This window comes from Heterocephalus glaber, unplaced genomic scaffold (genome assembly GCF_053883595.1).
Source record: "Heterocephalus glaber isolate CG9 unplaced genomic scaffold, H.glaber_assembly_v1.0 deba00000331, whole genome shotgun sequence".
NCBI lineage: Eukaryota > Metazoa > Chordata > Mammalia > Rodentia > Bathyergidae > Heterocephalus > Heterocephalus glaber.
The window spans coordinates 35379359-35399876 of record NW_028258142.1 but is presented as its reverse complement, the minus strand read 5'-3'; the positions used below and the strand labels follow the sequence as shown (position 1 = coordinate 35399876).

Here is a 20518-nt window from a genome sequence, read left to right as displayed (position 1 = left end):
CTCAGACTTGTGTGCTAGGCAAGCACTGTACCACTGAGCTACATCCCTGGCCCTTTTTTTCTTTTGATTTTTTGAGAGAGTCTTGCTATATAGTTCAGGCTGGCCTTGAACTCACTATGTAGCCTAGGCTGACCTTGAACTCCCTGTGATCCTTTTGCCTCAGCCTCGAAAGTGCTGGGATTCAGGTGTGTGGTACCACGCCCAGTCCTATTTATTTTATTTATTTAGAGACAAGGTCTCACTATAGCTCAGTGTGGAGGTCCTGGGTTCAATCCTTAGTACCAGAAAAAAAGATTATAGTAGCTATTCTTAAGAATGCATATAAAAAATGTGTACAAAGTAGAAACATACTCAGGTAGTCTAGAAATTGTTTTTATTAACATGGTCAACATTGGAGAAGAGAAACAAGATATTGACCAAAGGGATCTGAAGTTATTGTTTTACTGAGTTGTCTGGTTTAAAAAAATAACTTTCAGAATGTCTAAGTCAGCATTTTGTGAGGTACCTTATAATTAAAGAATTGTTGGGGATCAGAAAGTGGGACTAAAACTAGGAAAACAGGACTGTTTTACTTTTTGTATTAAGAACAAACCTTCATGTAAGATTTTTAAACAGTATCCTAATTTTAACCTAATGTAGAAGCATATTCCTGTGTGTGTGTGTGTGTGTGTGTGTGTGTGTGTGTGTTAGTAGGGACTGAACCCGGGGTCTTTGCAGTCAGCCATATCTATACCCAGCCCTTTTTCATTTTGATACTATTTTTTTTGAGACAAGGTCTTGCTCTGTAGTTTTAGGCTGGTCTTGAACTCACTGTGTAGCCCAAGTGTCTAGAACTTGGGCAATCCTCCTGCCTCAGCCTCCTGAGTGCTGTGATTATGGGGGTGCGCCACCACACCTGGTTTAGAAACTTATTCTTAAATCAGTATTTTATCTTCCAGGTTCCCCATTGTTTTTCTGCTGTAGTCCATTAAACAATTTGCTGAGTCTAAGGGTATGTACAACGGATAGATTTTTAACAGCATATTTTGGGGGGGTCCCCAGGTCCCATCCAGCATGTGGTGACCCATTTTTGTGTGAAATATCTTCTGAGAGAGATGGAAAATGGTCAGAGTAGAAATTGTAGAGAAATTTAGCATCTCTCTGTGTGTGTGTGTGTGTGTGTGTGTGTTTGTGTGTATGTATTTATGTATTTATTTATTTATTTTGAGACAGGGTCTTGCTGTGTAGTTCAGGCTGGCCTTGAGCTCACTATGTAGCCCAGGGTGGCCTCAAACTCCCAGGGATCCTCCTGCCTCAGCCTCCTAAGTGCTAGGATTACAGGTGTACGGCACCAGGCCCGGCTCTTTCCATTTTCTAATGTCCCTTTCAATTTCTTTCTTTGGAGTGCTGTAATTTTTTATTATGGAGCTCTTTCATCTCCTTGGTTGGGTTGATTCCTAGGTATTTAATATTTTTTAAGCTATTGTGAATTGAATTGTTTCTTGATTCCTTTTTTGGTGGGTTCATTATTGGTATACAGGAGTGCTATTGATTTTTGTGTGTTGATTTTATATCTTGCCATTCAGCTTTATTACTTTTAGTGTCTTCTTCTGTACTGTAACCCTTTAGCACTTGTTTCTCAGTCAACTTTACTCTTGTTTTTTGAGGCAGGAGCTCCGCATGTAGTGGACTACGTCAGCCTCCTGAATGCTGGAAATACAGGCATGATGCCCAGCTTCACGCCAGCTTCATTCTTAGGAAAGAAAGTCAAATGAGTATTGATCACACTGAAGAATAATAATAATTCCTGATGTCATATGATAGTATTCAGATTTCCTCATTATTTCATAAATGGGTTTTTTGTTCTTTTGAGACAGGGTCTTGCTTTGTAGTTCATACTTGCCTTGAACCCACTGTAGCCCAGGCTGGCCTCAAACTTGTGGAGATCTTCCTGCCTAGCCTCCTAAGTGCTGGGTTTACAGGGATGCTCCTCCATGCCCAGCCATTAATGTATTTTTATAGTTGTTCAGATCAAGAACCAAATGAGGTCTGCATATTGTTTTGTAATCTAGAGTACCCTTCCATTTCTTTTTCTTTTATTCAGTTTTTGTTTGAGACAGAAACACACTACATAGTGTAGGTTGGCCCTAAATTCACTGTGTAGCCCTGGCTGGTCTCAAACTCACAGGATCCTCCTGCCTCAGCCTCCCATTGGCTGGAATTACAGAATTGTACTAGCACACCTAACTGTGTCAGAACATTATTTACCAAGACATTGAAGAGTTTTCCCAGTCTGAATTTGCTACTTATATTCTTATGATTGTGGTTAAATTCAGGAAGCCCTGTATTTCTTGATAATTGATCTTATGTTTAGAGGCTTGATCAGGTTCAGTTTCTATAATATATATTTTCTCAATTTTCTTTTTAGGGCAAGGAAGAAACTTTACAGATAATGCTGAATGCTTGCATGAGGAAGCATGCAGTGTTTAGATTTTTTTCTGTGAGTTAGAGATCATCACCCAGTTCTGCATTAATTACTCATAATCCCTAACTCTGCAGTCCAGATCCTCTGACCCTGAGCTACACCCCCAATCCCTCACTGTGAACATCGTCCAAGTTTGAGTCTCGTAGGCTTCTTGTTTGTATCCACTGTGGTGGAAAGTTTCCACTGTGTTGTGCTCTTTAGGTGGTTGTTTTTTTGTTTTTGGTACCGGGATTGAACTGGGGACCTTGCATTTGTGAGGCTGGTGGCAGCACCACTGAGCTAAATCCCCGGCCTCTTAGTAGGTGTTTTTATTTCAGTCTTACTTGATTCCTGCACAGCTGACATTATCCATGCTTTAACTTCTCTGTGGAAAACTAATCCCAAACCCTGACAGTAAATTGAAAGAAATCCTCACAAACAAAATTGTTTTGAAGTATTGGCACTTATGCGTACTATTGTAATTTAAGTAAGTTAATGTTTATATAAAAACATTGGAAAGCTTGTGTCCCCACCCCCCATTTCAAAAGATTCAAGAAACATCAGGGTTAAAGATGTAATGGCCCTGTTCCTAGAACTGAGTTCCTGAGGGAAGGGGACTTTATTGTGATTCTTAGTAAGATAATGCTTTTTACCTTACTTTCCTGTTATGTGGCTTAAGATACTTAGTTCCATAGTATCTGATTTTGTTGTTGTTGTGGTACTGTGGGTTATGCCCAGGGCCTTTACACTGAAAACAGGGTCTCGGTTTTTTAAGACAAGGTGTCAGTGGGCAACCCAGACTGGCCTTGAACTCACAGAACTCACGGAGATCCTCCTACCTTGGAAATCCTCGTACCTCTGCCTCCGGAGTGCTGGGATTACTGGTTTATGTCTCTACTCCCAGCTCAATTGTGTTAGTTTTTGTTTTACATTTTATTTAGAAAAATCAAAGAGAAGAAATTACTCTATGAAAAATGTTGATTCTATGTAATGGAATATATTTATAAGTGAATTGTACTTTTTTTCTGGTGGTTCTGGGGATGGAACCCAAGAGTTTATGTATGCTTTGCAAGTACTCTAGTGCTGTGCTATATCTCTAGTCCATATTTATTTATTTATTTATTATTAACGGTTTTTTTGAGACAAGATCTTGCTGTACAGTTGGCAGACCTTGAACTCACTCTGACATAATCCAGGCTGCCTTCAACTTTTGATCCTCCTGCCTCAGACTCCCGAGTGCTGGGATTACGGGGTTACGGGGTGTACACCACCATGCCTGGCTCCCCCAGTTTTTTTTTTTTTTTGGAGACAGGGCCTCCAAGTTGTTGGGTATGATAGCTACTTGGAGAATCTCAAGTTGGAAACTAGCCTGGGAAACTTAACCAGACTTTGTCTCAAAAAAAATAAGGGCTGGGAATATGTAGTTTAGCACTCCTTCCTGAGTTCAGGCCCCAGTACCACACACAAAAGAGACAAAGTCCCTGTGCACATCTTTGATGAAACAGGTAGTAAACTAAACACAAATATTTCTAGGTACTTTTTTAAAAAATGGGGAATAATGGAGTGTGATTGTTATGGTTTATATCTAGATGTCCCAAGAGCCTCATAAGCTCACAGGCTGGCTTTTTGTAAAGTGATTGCATTATGGGTGCTATTAAGGGGTGGGTCTGGTCGGAAGAGGCAGGTCACTGGGTGCATGGTCTGGAAGGGTCTGTCTCAGTGATGGCGGACCTTTTAGAGACCAACTGCTCAGACTGCAACCCAAAACCCAAAAAGTGCCAACGTTGTATTTAAACTTGAATACTGACGTTTTAGTTTAGGAAAAACAATTCACACATTAACATTTTTTGTCTTAAAAGAAAAACACAATTATGAACTTTCAGGGATGCAAACAACTTTTTATTGAAAGGTAAAAGTTTGCATTTAGCATGCTGTTTTCTTTTTTTTTTTTTTTGTACCAGGGATCGAACTCAGGTCCTTGCGCTTGCAAGGCAGGTGGCGGAACCACTGAGCTAAATCCTCGGCCATTTCTTTTTGGTTTTTTGAGGCAGGGTCTCCATTTGTAGTTCAGCTGGCTCTGAACTCACTATGTAGCCCAGGCTGGCCTAGAAATCGTGGCAGTCCTCCTGCCTCAGCCTCCTGAGTGCTGGGATTATAGGCATGCGCCACTGCGCCCTGCTTGGCATGCTGTTTTCTGATGCTTGGCTGCTGGGGCAATGCAGGGGCAGCTTGGCTCATGTGCCCACAGAGAAGGCCCTGTATGCCCACTGCGGCACTCGTGCCATAGGTTCACCATCACTGGTCTGTCTCCTTCCCGTGTTCCTCCTCCCCTGACTGCTCTCTCTGCTTCCTGGCTTGCATGACATGAGTAGTTACTCCTCTGCTGTGTTCTTCTGCCGTGCTGTCCTGCCTTGGAGCCACTGGGCTGTAGACTGAAGCCAAAATAAACCTCCTTCTTAGAATTGTGGGTGTCAGGTATTGTGTCCCAGCAATGAAAAAAGTGACTAAAACAGTGACTGAGAAGGAAAGCCTTTTGCTATGGCCTCCATGTTTGTCTCCTCCAGTTTTTTTTTTTTGGTGAGAGAAGGCCACTTGTGTAGCATGATTCCGTCTTAGACTAAGGAGCAGTTTGGAAATTCAGAGAGTGTTCTAAGTATAGCTTTCTAAATATATCTTGTCCATTGACCTACATAGTCTTTATTTAGAAATGAGGGTTATTCATTTCAGGTTAGCTATGAAGAGTAATTAATAAAAATAATTAAAATGTTCTGAAAACCTGCATAGAATTGTTTGGACCTAGTTATCAGTGTGGGCATGCCATTTATCCTGTATAGTACTCTAAAATTACAGCTTTTTGTGCATGCTTGTGGTGCTGAGGTCAAGCCCTTTCTCCCACTGACACCCTCAGCCCTATTTATGGCATTTTTAAAAGTACCGAAATAAGCCGAGCATGGTGGCACATGCCTATAATCCCAGCCCTCTGAGAGGTTGAGGTAGGAGGATCACAAGTTCAAGTCCTGCATGTGTAAATTAGCAACTTAGTGAGGCCCTGTCTCAGAGATAAAAGGATAAATAGGACCAGGAATTTAGCTCAGTGGTTCTGCTGCCTGCCTAGCAAGCGCAAGGTCCCTGGTACCAAAAAAATTTTTAAAAATGAAGTGTCACTGAGTTTCCCTTTATTTATTTATTTATTTATTTATTTATTTATTTATTTATTTATTTATTTATTTTGGTACTGGGGATGGAACTCGGGTCCTTGGGCTTTTCAGGTAGGCGACAGAACCACTGAGCTAAATCCCGGCCCCTGAGTTTCCCTTTAAAAAAAAAAAAAAAAAAAGGATAAATAAAAAGAAACTGGGAATGTAGTTTAGTACAAAGGCTAGTTCATTCCCCATTATCTTCACTACAAAAAAAGGGGGGCCTAAAAATATGCAGTAAAATATTCAATTAAATAATGTCTGAAGCATTTTTTTAAAAAATCTCCCCCCTTGGAAGCATGATTTTGGAGGGTTTTATTGTTGTTTTTGTTTTGTTTCATTTTTAGTTTTTTGAGACAGGGTCTTGCTATGTAGTTTTAGGCTGGCCTTGAACTCGCTAGGTAGCCCAGGCTGGTCTGGATCTCAAAGTGATCCTCCCGAGTGCTGGGATTACAGGTATGTGTGGGGTTTTGAAATGAAATTGCCTCTATCTGTTTTTACTTTTTAAATATTTATGGAAATTTTGAAGACATTGAGGACTTGGCTGAGTCATAATAAGATTATGCTGTGCCGGTGATGCCAGACAGGCCAGGGTGATGCAGATTGCCCTTGTGTTGATTGTCCACAAGGTTTGAAGTAGAGTCATTAGCTGCAGTGGTTTTTGTATCCTCTGACCTTAAGAAGATACTTTGTAGAAGATGGCCACAGTGTAGGTGTCTGCAGTTTTTTTTTAAAAGCAAAAATGAGATTTAGTGCATTCATTTAACTGTTTTAAATTCAATTTGCACCTTGTCTCTGGCTGAGTTGAATCTAGGGGCTCATTTGATGTTATCTGGGCACTATTTTTAGTTTTTCTCCTTTATATACTGATGTTGTGTACTTCTTTTGGGCTTTATTTTTAGCCAAACTTTCCTCTCCTGAGAGCAAAGCTGGCCCCCAGCAGCTCCAAGCTAACGACTTTCCTCACCTCTCTCACTGCAGTTGTCCCTTCTATGCCACTTCCTCAGATTGTAGCTTTTTGTTTCTTAAAAAAAAAATTAATAGACTTTATTTTTTAGAGCAGTTTTAGGTTTGCAGAAAAATTAAACAGAAACTAGAATTTCTATATTTCCGCCCCTTACCCAGTTAGTTCTTTTATTAACATCTTTTTTTTTTTATTATTAAATTCTTTTATTGGTACATTGTAGGTATGCAACACAATTACATTTCTCATTGGGAATTGTACCTTTATATAATTGCATCTTGTTTCTTACTTTTTCCCCATTCCTAGCCCTCCACGCCCTCCACCCTTCCCTATTTACAAAGACTTTATTTCCATTTTTTCCATTTCTCATCATTTTTTCCTTTAACTTCTTTCCTTTCCCCTGCCCCTCCCACTACCCCTACCCCTTTGGACCTTTTCTTCCTAGTTTAAATTATCGATTATTCATTCTAATAACTGGGACATTTTAGGTATACAATATAATGACATTCATCATTGGAAATTTGCACCTTTACGTAGTCTCTCTTGGTTCTTATTTTTCACCCTTGCCCAGCCCTCCCTTCAACCCTCCAGTCCTCCCTATTTACAAAGATTTTTTTCCTATTTTCCATTTTCTCATACTAATCCCATTCCTTTCTATCCTTTCCCCTAGCCCTCCCACTTCCTTCCCCTTTGCCCCTTTTCTTCCTATTTCACATTACCTATTATACATTTAGTCCTTATTTACACTTTCAGTTTCTCACATGAGAGAAACTATTCGGTATTTACACATGTGTGTCTTATTTATTTCACTTAAGAGTATTGCCTCAATGTGCATCGACTTAGCTATAGATGTCTCTAATTTCTCATTTTTTATGGCTGAGTAGTACTCCATTTTATTTAAAAAAACCACATTTTCTTGATCCAGTCTCCAGTTGATGGGCATTTGGGCTGTTTCCAAGTTTTAGCTATTACAAACTGTGCTGCTATGAACATGGGTGCACATATATCACTGTGGTATGATTCTTTTACTTCTTTGGAGAAGATCCCCAGCAGTGGAATAGCTGGGTCAAATGGGACTTCCAGTCCTAGTTCTTTGAGGTATCTCCATACTGATTTCCACAGTGGTTGTACCAGTCTACATTCCCACCAGCAGTGGAGCAGGGTTCCTCTTTCCCCACAGCCCTGCCAGCATTTGTTATTGGTTGATTTCATGATAGCAGCCATTCTTTCTGGAGTGAAGTGGAATCTCAGCGTTGTTTTCATTTGCATCTCTCGAATGACCAGTGATGTTGAACATTTTTTCATGTATTTATTTGCTATTTCTACTTCTTTGTCTGAGAAATGTCTGTTCATTTCAGATGCCCATTTTCAGATTGGGTCTTTAAATTTGGGAGGTCTGATCTTTTTAAGTTCTTTATAGATTCGAGATAGTAGACCTTTGTCTGAGGAAGAGCAGGTAAAGATTTTTTCCCACATTGTGGGTTGTCTCTTCACACTGCTGGTGGTTTCTCTTGCTGTGCAGAAGCCTTTTAATAAGAAGAGATCCCATTTGTTAATTGTTTGTGCTAGTTCACCGACAACTGAGGTTTTGTTCATAAAATCTTTTCCTACACCAATATCTTCAAGGGTTCTACCTAACCTCTGTTCCAACTGGTTCAGAGTTTCTATTTTAATATTTAGATCTTTAATCCATTTTGATTTTAGTTTAGTGCATGGTGAGAGATACAGGTCTAGTTTTAATCTTTGGCAAGTTGAAGCCCAGTTTTTCCAGCACCATTTATTAAAGAGGCTATCTTTCCTCCAGTGAGGGTGTTTGGCTCCTTTGTCGAAGATGAGATGGCTGAGTGTGTCTGGCATTGTTTCTGCATCTTCTAATCTGTTCCACTGGTCCTCAAGTCTGTTTCTTTGCCAGTACCATGCTGTTTTTATCACAGTAGCTTTGTAGTAGAGTTGCAGGTTGGGGATTGTGATACCCCCAGCCCTATCTCTGTTACCTAGAATTGCTTTTGCTATTCTGGGTCTCTTCTTGTTCCAAATGAATTTTTGGGTTGTTTTCTCGAGGTCTATGAAGTGTGCTGCTGGGATCTCAATTGGAATTGCATTAAATCTGTATAGCAGTTTTGGAAGTATGGCCATTTTCACTCTATTAATCCTTCCTACCCAGGAGCAGGGGATGTCTGTCCATTTTCTGATATCATCTTCAATCTCTCTTTTCAGAGTGCCATAGTATTCAGAGAAGAGGTCTTTGATTTCTTTCGTTAGGATGATTCCTAGGTATTTCAGTTTTTTGGATGCTATTGTGAAAGGAATTATTTGCCCTGTTTCTCTCTCAGTGAGTCTGTCATTGGTGTAGAGGAAAGCTATTGATTTTTGTGTGTTGACCTTGTAACCAGCTACTTGACTGAATTTGGTTATTAAGTCTAGAAGACTTTTGGTAGAGTTCTTGGTATCTTCTATATAGAGTATCATGTTATGTGCAAATAATGACAATTTGACTTCTTCATTACCTATCTTTATTCCTTTTATTTCTTTCTCTTGGCTAATTGCCGTGGCTAATGTTTCCAGAACTATATTGAACAAGAGTGGTGATAGTGGACATCCTTGTCTTGTTCCTGATTTTAGTGTGAAGGGTTTCAGTTTTTGACCATTTAGTATGATATTGGCTGTTGGTTTTTCATAGATGGCTTCCATCAGTTTGAGGTAGAGACCATCTATTCCAATTTTTTGTAGGGTTTTTATCATAAATGCATGTTGGATTTTGTCAAATGCTTTTTCTGCGTCTATGGAGATAATCATATGGGTTTTGTCCTTGGCTTTATTGATAAAGTGTATTACATTGATTGATTTTCGTATATTGAACCATCCCTGCATCCCTGGGATGAATCCCACTTGATCAGGGTGTATGATCTTCTTGATGATCTTCTGCATTCTGTTTGCCATTATCTTCTTAAGGATTTTTGCATCTGTGTTCACTAGTGAGATTGGCCTATAGTTCTCTTTTTCAGTTGGGCCTTTCTCTGCTTTGGGGATCAAGGTGATGCTTGCTTTCCAGGATTGGATTTGGGAGTATTGCTTCCCTTTCAATTTCATTGAAGGGTTTAAACAGTAGTGACAGCAGTTCCTCTCTAAATGTCTTGTAGAGTTCAGCAATGAAGCCATCAGGGCCTGGGCTTTTCTTAGTTGATAAGTTTTTAATTACATTTTCAATTTCATTGGTTGATATTGGGTTGTTCAGAATTTTTAGGTCTTCTTCGTTCACCTTTGGTAATTCATACGTATCTAGGAATCTGTCCATGTCTTCTGTGTTTTCCATGTTATTGGCGTATAGGTTCTGGAAGTAGGTATTGATGATCCTCTGGATTTCTGCTGGGTCTGTTGTAATTTCACCCTTTTCATTCCTAATTGCATGGATTGGGGCCTTTTATTTCCTTTTTCTGACAAGGTTGGCTAAAGGTTTATCAATTTTGTTGATTCTTTCGAAGAACCAACTCTTGGCTTCATTGATTTTTTTTGTATCATTCTCTTAGTCTCCATTGCATTGATTTCTCCTCTGATCTTTATAATTTCCTCCCTTGTATGAGCTCTGGGGTTGTCCTGCTCTTCTTTTTCTAGAAGCTTGAGGTTCAGCATCAGGTTGTTTAATTGGGCTCGTTCTGTTTTCCTAAGATGTGTATTCACTGCGATGAATTTCCCTTGTAAGACTGCTTTCATTGTGTCCCATAGATTCCGATATGTTGTATTGTCATTGTCATTTAATTGAAGGAACTGTCTGATTTGTTCTTTAATTTCCTCTGTGACCCATTGGTTATTCAGAAGTGTGTTGTTCAATTTCCACATGTTTATGAAATTTTTTGAGTTTCTTTGCTATGGATCTCCAATTTCATCGCGCTATGGTCTGATAATATACAGGGGATAACTTCAATTCCTTTGCACTTACTTAAACATGTTCTATGTGTGAGTATGTGGTCTGTTTTGGAGAATGACCCACGTGCAGCTGAGAAGAATGTGTATTCTTATTTTGTGGGGTGGAAGACTCTGTAAACATCTGTTAAGTTCATTTGTTCAAGAGTTCGATTGAGTTCTAGTATTTCATTACTTATTTTTAGTCTAGTTGATCTATCTATTTGTGACAGTGGGGTGTTGAGGTCCCCCACTACAATTGTATTAGTGCATATATGACTTTTCATGTCCATTAGTATTTGTTTTATATAGTTGGGTGCACTAGTGTTTGGTGCATAGATACTTATGATTGTCATCTCTTCCTCTTGGATTCTTCCCTTTACAAGGATGTAGTGTCCTTCTTCATCTCTCTTAATCAGTTTGAAGTCTACTTGATCTGCCAAGAGGATAGCTACTCCTGCTTTTTGGGGGGTTCCTGTCACATGCAGTATTGTTTTCCACCCTTTAACTTTCAGTCTATGAGTTTCGTTTTGAATGAAGTGTGTTTCTTGTATGCAGCATATTGTTGGATTTTGCTTTTGACCCATTCTGCCAGTCTATTTCTTTTGATTGGTGAATTGAGACCATTAACATTGATGGTTATAACTGAAACATATTGACTTGTCATTGCCATGACCTTTTCTTTTTGTTGGGTTCTCCCCCTTTCCATTTAATTTCTTGTCATGCCAGATGGGTTCATTCTGCTTTGCTTCCTGGGGTTGTGATCCTCAATGTCTGTTCCTAGGATATTGTGTAAAATTCTTTGGAGCACTGGTTTGGTATTCACGAAGTTCCTAAGGTGATCTTTGTCATGAAAGTATCTTATTTCTCCATCCATTTTGAAAGATAGTTTTTCAGGGTACATCAATCTGGGTTGGAGGCTGTTTTTTTTTAGGGCTTGGAATATGTCACTCCAAGCTCTTCTTGCCTTGATGGTTTGTGTTGAGAAGTCTGCTGTGATTCTGATGGGCTTTCCTTTGTATGGGATTTGTTTCTTTTCTCTCACTGCTTGTAGAACTTTTTTCTTCTGTTGTGTTTCTGGAATCTTAACAATTATATGCCTATGTGTAGATTTTTTTTGATCAAGGCTATTTGGAGTCCTATATGCCTCACTTATCTGTATGTCAAGCTCTTTTCCCTTGCTTGGGAAGTTTTCTGCCATTATTTCTGTGAAGAGATTTTTGATGTCATCTCCACTCTCTCCTGTTTCTTCATGGAGCCCAATCAGTCTTATGTTATTCTTCTTTGCATCATCTAGCAGCTGCTGGATTGATTTCTCATGTTCCCTTATAATTTTGAAGGAATTTTTCTTTTCCTGGTCACTAATTGCAGCAATCTTATCTTCTATATCTGAAATTCTGTCCTCACATTGGCTCGTTCTGCTGTGTAGACTTTCAATGGAGTTTTTCATGTCCTGGAAATCGATTTGCATCTGTTTTATGGATTCCATTTGTTTCTTATGTTGGTATTCCATCATGTTCCTGAGCTCCTGTCTAGATTTTTTAATCATGTCTTGCACTAGGGGCACAATTTCTCCTGTTATCTGAGAAATTATTTCTGATTTCTTTTTTTCCAGATCCCCTTTTTTTGCCAGTTCAGTGGGTCGAGGTGGTTGAGTATCAGAGTGTTCCATCTCATTTCCCTTTGGGGTTGCTGTAGGTGATCTGGAAGTCTGGTTTTGAGACTTATTCACATGTTTTCTCATTTCGACTGGGGCGGGAGGCTGTTAGCGCCTGCACGAATTACCTCCTCTGAGCTGGGTGAGGTGGGACTGGGGCCAGGAGCAACAGTAGGGATGGTGACCCAAAAGCCCTTTCCTGTGGACTGGGAGCAGCAGGAGGGATGGTGGCCGGGAAACCCCTTCCTCTGGACCAGGAGCAGTGGGATGGAAGCTCAGAAGCCCCTCCCTCTGGGCCGGGAGCGGTGGGAGGGATGGTGGCCCAGCAGCCCCTTCCTCTGGGCCAGGAGCAGTGGGATGGCGGCTCAGAAGCCCCTACCTCTGGGCCGGGAACAGCGGGACTCAGTACCTTGGTCTGGTGGTCTGGTGTCCTTTGCATCTTTGTAGTGTGGAATCAGGTGGCCGCCTGTCTGCAGCGGGGTGATTCGGTGTCTTCCGCGCCACTCAGGACCTCGGTAGGGTGTGCACAGACCTGCCTGTCTGCAGTGGGCTGATTCGGCGTGTTCTGTGCCTATTCATATCTTTCATTAATTTGATACCTTTGTTATGATTGATGAGCCAATATTGATACATTATTACAGCCTTCCCCCTTGACACAGGGTCTCTCTATGTAATTCAGGCTGGCCTTAAACTTTCTAGCCCAGGCTAGCCCCAATTCACAATGGTCCTCCTGCCTCAGCCTCCTAAGTGCTAAGATTATAGACATGTGCCACCACACCCCAAGATCCCTTATTTCACATTAAAGTTCAGTCTGAAGCAGATTGTGTTGGACAGCACTGAATAAACAGTTCTTTGGGCTTGAACAAATGCCTTATGCCAAGTCTCAATATCCCCGAGCAGAGTGGTACAGTTTTTGGAGTTGATGAACCTATATATTGACATATTTTTGTCACCCAAAGTCCATAGTTTATATAAGAGGATTCACTCTTGGTGTTGTACATCCAAGGAGTTTTCTGATACCATATAGCATAGTTTCACTAACTTAAAAATGTTCTGTGTTCTCACTTCTTCCCCCAACTCCTGCCAATCACTAAGTATCATACAGGTGGAATAATAGTGTATGTAGCTTAAGATTTGCTTCTTTTGCTTGGTGATTTGAATTTAAGTGTCTTCTGTGTCTTTTTATGACTTGATAGCTCATTTCTTCTTATCAGTGAATAATTTCACATTGTTCAGATTATACTGCAGTTTATCTATTCACTTACTGAAGGGGATCTTGATTGCTTTCCAGAATTGCTATACTGCTGATATTTGACAGTATTTCAGCATTTTTATTAAAAATTATAGTATTAAAAAAGTGGAATTGTAACAAAAGTATCCTTTCTCGACTATTACCATCAGCAGCAAATATTTATTGACAGCTCATTATTATAGGGCGTAATTCTGGGTGGGTGTCTTAGTTACTTTTCTCTCATTGCTGAGACAGAATACCCGATACCCCAAGTTAAAGGAGGAAAGGTTTTTTTAGCTCACAGTTTGTAAGAGGTTTCAGTCCATAATCGGCTGGATCCAAGGCAGGGTGGCATGGCAGAGGGCCATTGCAGAGGAGAAACAGTTTTTGGCAGCCAGAGGGTAGCAAAACAAGCAAGGGCCCTTAATAGCATCTTCCTACCCCTTTTATCTAATCCAGGCTACTTAGGGCGGGTGGCACTCACACCCTTGGACCTAATGCTCTTGACCTAGCATTGCACCATGAATCAATTCCACCGTCACACACTATAGGTCCAGCCACCTCTGGGACCCCCCCCCCCCCCTTATAAAACGTGAGGCTTTCAGGGGGAACATCTAGACACAGCCGTAACAATGGGATATGCTGTAGAGTGGGATGTGGTTAAGGAACATGGGCTCTGGAGCAACTTTAGTAATTCTGACTTCTGTATTGATTCTCTTAAGTTTGCTAACTTCCTAACCTTGCATCTTAGTGGATATTTAAATATACTTAAGTCATTTCACTTGGAACTTTGAAATCTATTCTTGGGTTTTAAGCCTTTCTTGTTTCTTTTGGTTTTTCTCATCTGTCTCATTATGGAATAGAGGTTTAAGAGTTGGTAGTTACCTCTTTTACCCTTGTATGTATGTATTACAGTGCCAGGACCTCACACATGCTAGGCAAGCCTTCTATGACCAAGCTGTATCCCTGGTTCTCATCTTTATTTTTGGAAAATAGCTATTTTGTATACAGAATTGTTTTGTAAATTTTTTTCTTTGAATCTGTTTTCCACTTCCCACTAGTCTTTATTGTTTCTGTTGAAAAGCCAGCTGTAATCTTTTTTTGTTTGTTTGTTTGTTTGTTTGGTACTGGGGATCGAACTCTGGTCCTTGCCCTTGCGCAGCAGGCGGGGAAACCACTGAGCTAAATCCCGGTCCCAGTCAGCTGTAATTTTACTGTGTTTCCCCATATAGGTTTTTCTTGCTGCTTGCAAGGATTTTTTCCCTTTTTTTTGAGGCAGGGTCTCCATATGGAGCCGAAGGTGGCCTCAAATTTGTGGTGGTCCTCCTGCCTCAGCCTTCTGAATGCTGGGATTACAGGTGTGTGCCGCCATGTCTGGCTCCCCCCGCCCCCAATAATACAGATTATACCCAGGGACTTTGCACTAAGGTATATCCCCAACCCTTTTTATTTTTTATTTTGTGAAAGGACCTCACTAGGTTGCCAAAGCTTGGCTTGAACTCCGGATCCGCCTGCCTCAGTCTTCTGAGTTGCTAGAATTAGAGGTATCACTTTTAACATTTTTATTGTTAACATTTTATTAAAATTTTTATCTATGGCTTTCTGAAAAGTTTATTAAGCTAATTTAATGTGTGGATTAATTTTTTCAATAAATTTGAGATATTGTGCCAGGGAAGGGTGGTTATAGCTACGATGTTTTTCAGAGGTGTTTTGTCCAAAGTCCTGTAATGCCTCTGTCCCTCAAGTCAGGCTTAAGCCTAAAAGGGAAGCCTTGTTTTTTCGCAGTGCTTGCCAGAGCTTTGCTTAGCAATAGAAGGCTGCAGGGTGGATGTGAAAAGCGGATGTCCTACCTCTGCTAGGAGGGTAGCCGACTGGGTGATAAGGCAGACTAATATTGTCTGTGTAGTACTATTCTTTTGTGTTTGGTTTGTTTTGAGACAGGGTCTCACAGTGTAGTTCAGACTGCGATTGATCCTCCGGAGCGTGTGCCACCATACTTGGCTGTAGAGTACTATTCTTGAAAGGACTGTCCGTCTTGCTGAGCTGGAGGTGTTAATTAAAGTACTATAGACATCCCTGTCCTTACTAAATTTTAATAGATTTTCTTGAATACACGTGTCTTCATTTACTGTGTGTCTGTAGGGCATTTCCAGAGACTTCATATGTTTGTTTCTTCATAAGTTTTGGCAGTTTTGGTGGGGAGTAGATTCATGGAACTCTTCACATTGTCATTCTGGAAGTGAAACTCACAGTATTATTTTTTTGTTGTTGTTTCCTGGTGGGGATTGAACCTGGGCCTTTTGTACCACTGAGCTATGGCCCTAAAGCCTCCCTCCATTTTTAATGTGGTTTAAAATATCCCCATATAACAGAAAATTTACAGTTTAAAAAAAATGTAAATAGAGAATACAGGAGTGTTACATTGTTTAATCACACACATTGCTATGCATGATTGCTAGAACTTTTACTTCTTACACTGTTGGGTTTTATTTTTATTTTATTTTATTTTTTTTGGTGCCAGGGATCAAATTTGGGACCTTGCGCTTGTAAGGCAGGTGGTGGAACCACTGAGCTAAATCCCTGGCCTCATTACACTGTTGCTTTTTAAATTTCATAATTGGTATTGCCATTATTGTTATTTTGGTTTTCTGATACAGGATCTTGCCACATAACCAAGGCTGTCCTCAAACTTGAGATCCTCTGCCCCATAATCCCGAGTGCTGGAATTACAGGGCTGTACCACCATACCTGGCTCTGCCTCCTCTTTCTGTTTTTTGGTGTCCATTACTGGGGATCGAACCCAGGCCTTTGGTTCTGGGATATATCCCCAGCCTTGATTGATCGACTGAGACAAGGTCTTGCTATATAGTGCAGGCTGGCTTTGAATTCACTATCCCAGGCTGGGCTCAAACTTGCAGTGATCCTCTTGCCTCAGCCTCCCAGGTGCCAGGATTATACAGGTGTATGCCACCATGCCCAGCCCACAGTATTCTTTAAGAGGCTGAAGAATTTCAAACACACCTTTATTGTGAACTGGTCTAGAGATCAACAACATATGAGAATGTAAATTAGGAGAATGTAAATTAGGGCCAGGCATGGTGGCATTTGCCTGTAATCCCAGCACTTGTGAGGCTGAGATGGAAGATCACCGTGAGTTTGAGGCCAGCCTGGGCTACATAGTGAGTTCAAGGCCAGCCAGTACTGTGTCTCAAAAAAAAAAGTAGAGAGGGATGTTTTTTGGTTTTGTTTTGTTTTGTTTTTTGAGACAGGGTCTTGCTAGGTACTTTAGGCTGGTCTTAAACTCACTGTGTAGTCAGTCTGGCCTGGAACTTGTGTCAGTATATCTACTTTAGCCTCTTGAATGCTGGGATTATAGGAGGGCAACACCACGCACTTTCTTGGTGTTGTTTTGGTGAGGTCTACACATGTAATTACCTGTGCTGCTTCAGCTACTTCATGTCACAACTTTCACAGAGTATGCTGGATTTCCAGTGGTACATTTCTTTTTTCTTTTTTTTTTTTTTGGTACTGGGGATCTAACTCAGGACCTTGCGCTTGCAAGGCAGGCAGTGGCACCACTGAGCTAAATCCCGGCCCTCCAGTGGTACATTTCTTTATATGTAGCCCAGCAGTTGTATTGCCTTTACCAAGAAGCTTGAGAAGTTTGCTGCTGAGCCATCAGATCTGTACTGTAGTAGCCCACTTTGTCAGCTATGTTGGTTGGGAACATTGTCAGTACTTTAGTTTAAGACTTCATTGCAACAGCTTCTGTGCATTCTGTTGGCAAGCTGTGTCACAGCCTGATCCATCATCTCAGAACAGCCTCCTCCATAAACAGTTCTAGAATTCTTCACAGTTTGGGCAAGAATATAATGAGCATCATGCAATAATTTTTATTTCATCCAAAATTTGTTTGGTGGCAACAGAAAACAATGGTAAAGTCCTTACCAAGGGCGATTTCAGAAGCATGAATGGTCTTCTCCAATCATGACTTCTTTAGTAAGTTTACAACTTCCAAACTTCACCAGTTCTAGTTCATCAATGTAGAGACAATCTCACCATCTGTGACAAGAGCTAAGTATCCTGCACTTGGAAAATCTGTGAATTCTATAGCCGAAACACCAGCAGCACAAAGAGCTATTTAGAATAACTATAAACGAACTTCGTGGTTGGTTGATTACTTAGTGATTGATTAATTAATTGTGCTGGGGATTGAACTGGGGCCTTACACATGCTTGGCAAGTGTTACAGTACTAAGCTACATCCCCAGCTCTTTTAAATTTTTATTTTATTTATTTATTTATTTATTTATTTATTTATTTGGTACTGGGGATCGAGCTCTGGGTCCTTGCTCTTGCGCAGCAGGCGCCGAAACCACTGCACTAAATCCCCAGCCTAAAATTTTATTTTTATACATGTTCTCACTAATTTGTCCAGGCTAGCCTCAAATTTGTGATCTTTATGCTTCCACCTCCTGAGTAGCTGGATTTATAGGCATACACCACCATTGTCTCTTATTTGCTTTAGAAAATGCTTAAGGATATGTATATTCAACTTCATTCTTTTTTTTTTTTTTTTGACAGTGCTGGGAATTGAATCCAAGGCCTTGTCTAGGCAAGTGCTCCATCACTGAGCCACAGCCCCCATCAGACCTGTTGTTAAAAATTCTATTTTGAAAGAGAGTCTCATTAAATTGTCCAGGCAGGCCTCAAACTTGCAATCCTCCTGTCTCAGCCTCCTGAGTAGCTGGGGTTATAGGTGTGTGCCACTGTCCCCAGTGTAAATGCAGTTTTTAAAGGTTAATTTTTACTTTGTTTCATAAAGTAAAAGAAGTCTCTCATGGTGGCATCAGTGCGATACCAGAGTCCGAGCTGCAGGGCCAGGGCTGCGGCAGGACAGGCGTTTAGGAAGTTTCCCCCGCTCTTTCACAGAGTATTGGTTGAAAGGAGCACAGCTGAAACTGTCACCAAAGAAGGCAGTATGTGTCCAGAAAAATCTCAAGGCAAATACTGCAAGCAACTGTAGTAGCTGTGGGATCAGGCTCTAAGGTAAAAGGTGGAGAGATTCAACCAGTTAGTGTGAAAGTTGGAGATAAAGTTCTTACAGAATATGGAGGCACCAAAGTAATTCTAGATGACAAGGATTATTTCTTATTTAGAGATGTTGACATTCTTGGAAAATATGTAGAGTAAATCACTGTTGGAATGGCATCATACAGTGCTGCCCATTCCACTGAAGTTCTGCAGTCTTTCACAATGTAAATAATTACCATGTCTCTTTTACAATAAACTGATGATAACTAAACTAATGACATCCATTGTCTCTAAAGTTTAGTTTCACTATACTAGTATAAACATTTCCAAATAAAATATGTAAATGAGGAAAATAATTATGCTATAGTGAAAAGCTGTCCCATTTCATCTTGTCTTCCTGCCTTCCTGCTCTCCACAAGTAGCAATCACTGTAAATTTCCTGTTTCCTTATAGTGTTTTTGTTGTTTTTTGTGGTACTGGGAAATAAACCCAGACCCTTTATCCTGAGCTGTATCCTCAGCTCATTTTTTGAGACAGGTAGGGCTTGAACTTGGTGATTGGTGTATTACAAATGTGGGCCACCACACCAGATTTAGAACTCCTTATTTTTAGTTATCACTTGTTCCCTTCCTGTTTAGATTGCATAAATTGTGGTATAGTCATATGATGGAATACTTTGCAGCAGTGAAAATGAAATAGAAATACTAGCTGGGTGCACTGGTGCATGTCTATAATCCCAGCTACTTGGGAGGCTAAAAGGTTGCAAGTTTGAGGCCAGCATAGTCAATTAGGGAGATCCTGTCTCAAAAAATAAAAAGAGTTGGGGTTGCAGCTCAGTGGTAGAGTGCCGCTGAGTTCCATTCTCAGTACCACACCTGCACACATACACCAATACAACACTACACTAAATTGGGCTAAAAAAACCAAAAGGAGGAAGAGAGAAAGTTGAATGCTATTGTATACGATTCGTATATTAATGTAAAAGACGTGATATTGAACTATACATGTAGGATTCTATTTAGGTGAAGGTGATCTGAGCAGAACTGATCTGTGATAATGAAGGTCAGAATAGTGGTTGCTTTTGAGGATGTGTAATGATTAGAGGGTACATGAGAGATACTTTTGGAATGTTGGGGAATCTTCTCTCCTCCCCCCTCCCCTCCTCTCCCCTCCTCTCCTCTCCCCTCCCCTGTCCTTTCCTGTCCTGTTTACTATTTTTCAGTATTTTCTGGTATAGACTTTTTGTAGGGAGGGAAGTAGGTAAAGAATTTAAACACTGCAAGTAAGGGTAGATTGTAGTAAGTTTGATCTGTAAGTATTTTTCTTGCGTACTTTTTATGTTTGATTTTTGTATTTTTTTTTTTTTGAGACAGGGTCTCCCTATGTAGGTCGGGCTGGCCTTGAACTCACTATGTAGTCCAGGCTAACCTCGAATTTGTGGCAGTCTTCCTGCCTGAGCCTCTTGAGTGCTGGGATTATAGCCATGCACCACCACGCCTGGCATGCTTGATGTTTTTTGTTCAGTTATAGACAGAATTGTTAGTGCCAATCTTAAATGAAAAACCATAGTAATCTTGAAAAATAGTCATATATTCTCTTTAAAATACAGTGTTCTTTCAAGGGAGATTGGTATAAACTTTATCATTTGGTATTTGGAGCTAAACAGAAAAAGGTATCCTGTTTGGAGCAATTCTGTATTGCAAGGGAATAGACAGGATCGCCTCAGTAAAACTTACATTTCCACACGAGGAAAAAATATATCCTCTAGTAAACAAAAGCTTTCTTTTTTTGTCAGTAAAAACATTTTGGCCCTCTTTAAGTGGTTTTTTGTTTGTCTTTTTGTTTGTTTTTGGTCTAAATAGAAAGCTGTATATTTGATGCAAGAAAACAAAGTTGGATTCATGAATTATGTAATGCTGTATAGCTTGGTCACATGGGACAGTGGTGTAAGGTAACCTGTTCATAAAGCTCATGTTTGAGACATTAGCTGCTTATATTACTTACAGTTCTAGGGTGGTGATAAAAATAAATTGTTGGATTGATAGTAGTTAGCATGCCTCATTTTTACATGACCGTAGAGCAAAACCTTGGCT

General features: G+C 40.3%; 1 protein-coding gene and 1 pseudogene across 5 annotated transcripts in view; both read left to right on the top strand.

Annotated features, from left to right (window-relative positions):
* Positions 1-20518, top strand: part of Ark2n (arkadia (RNF111) N-terminal like PKA signaling regulator 2N) — an 85051-nt gene that overhangs the window by 7895 nt on the left and 56638 nt on the right. The window lies entirely within an intron of this gene.
* Positions 18100-18724, top strand: LOC101722586 (10 kDa heat shock protein, mitochondrial pseudogene; annotated as a pseudogene).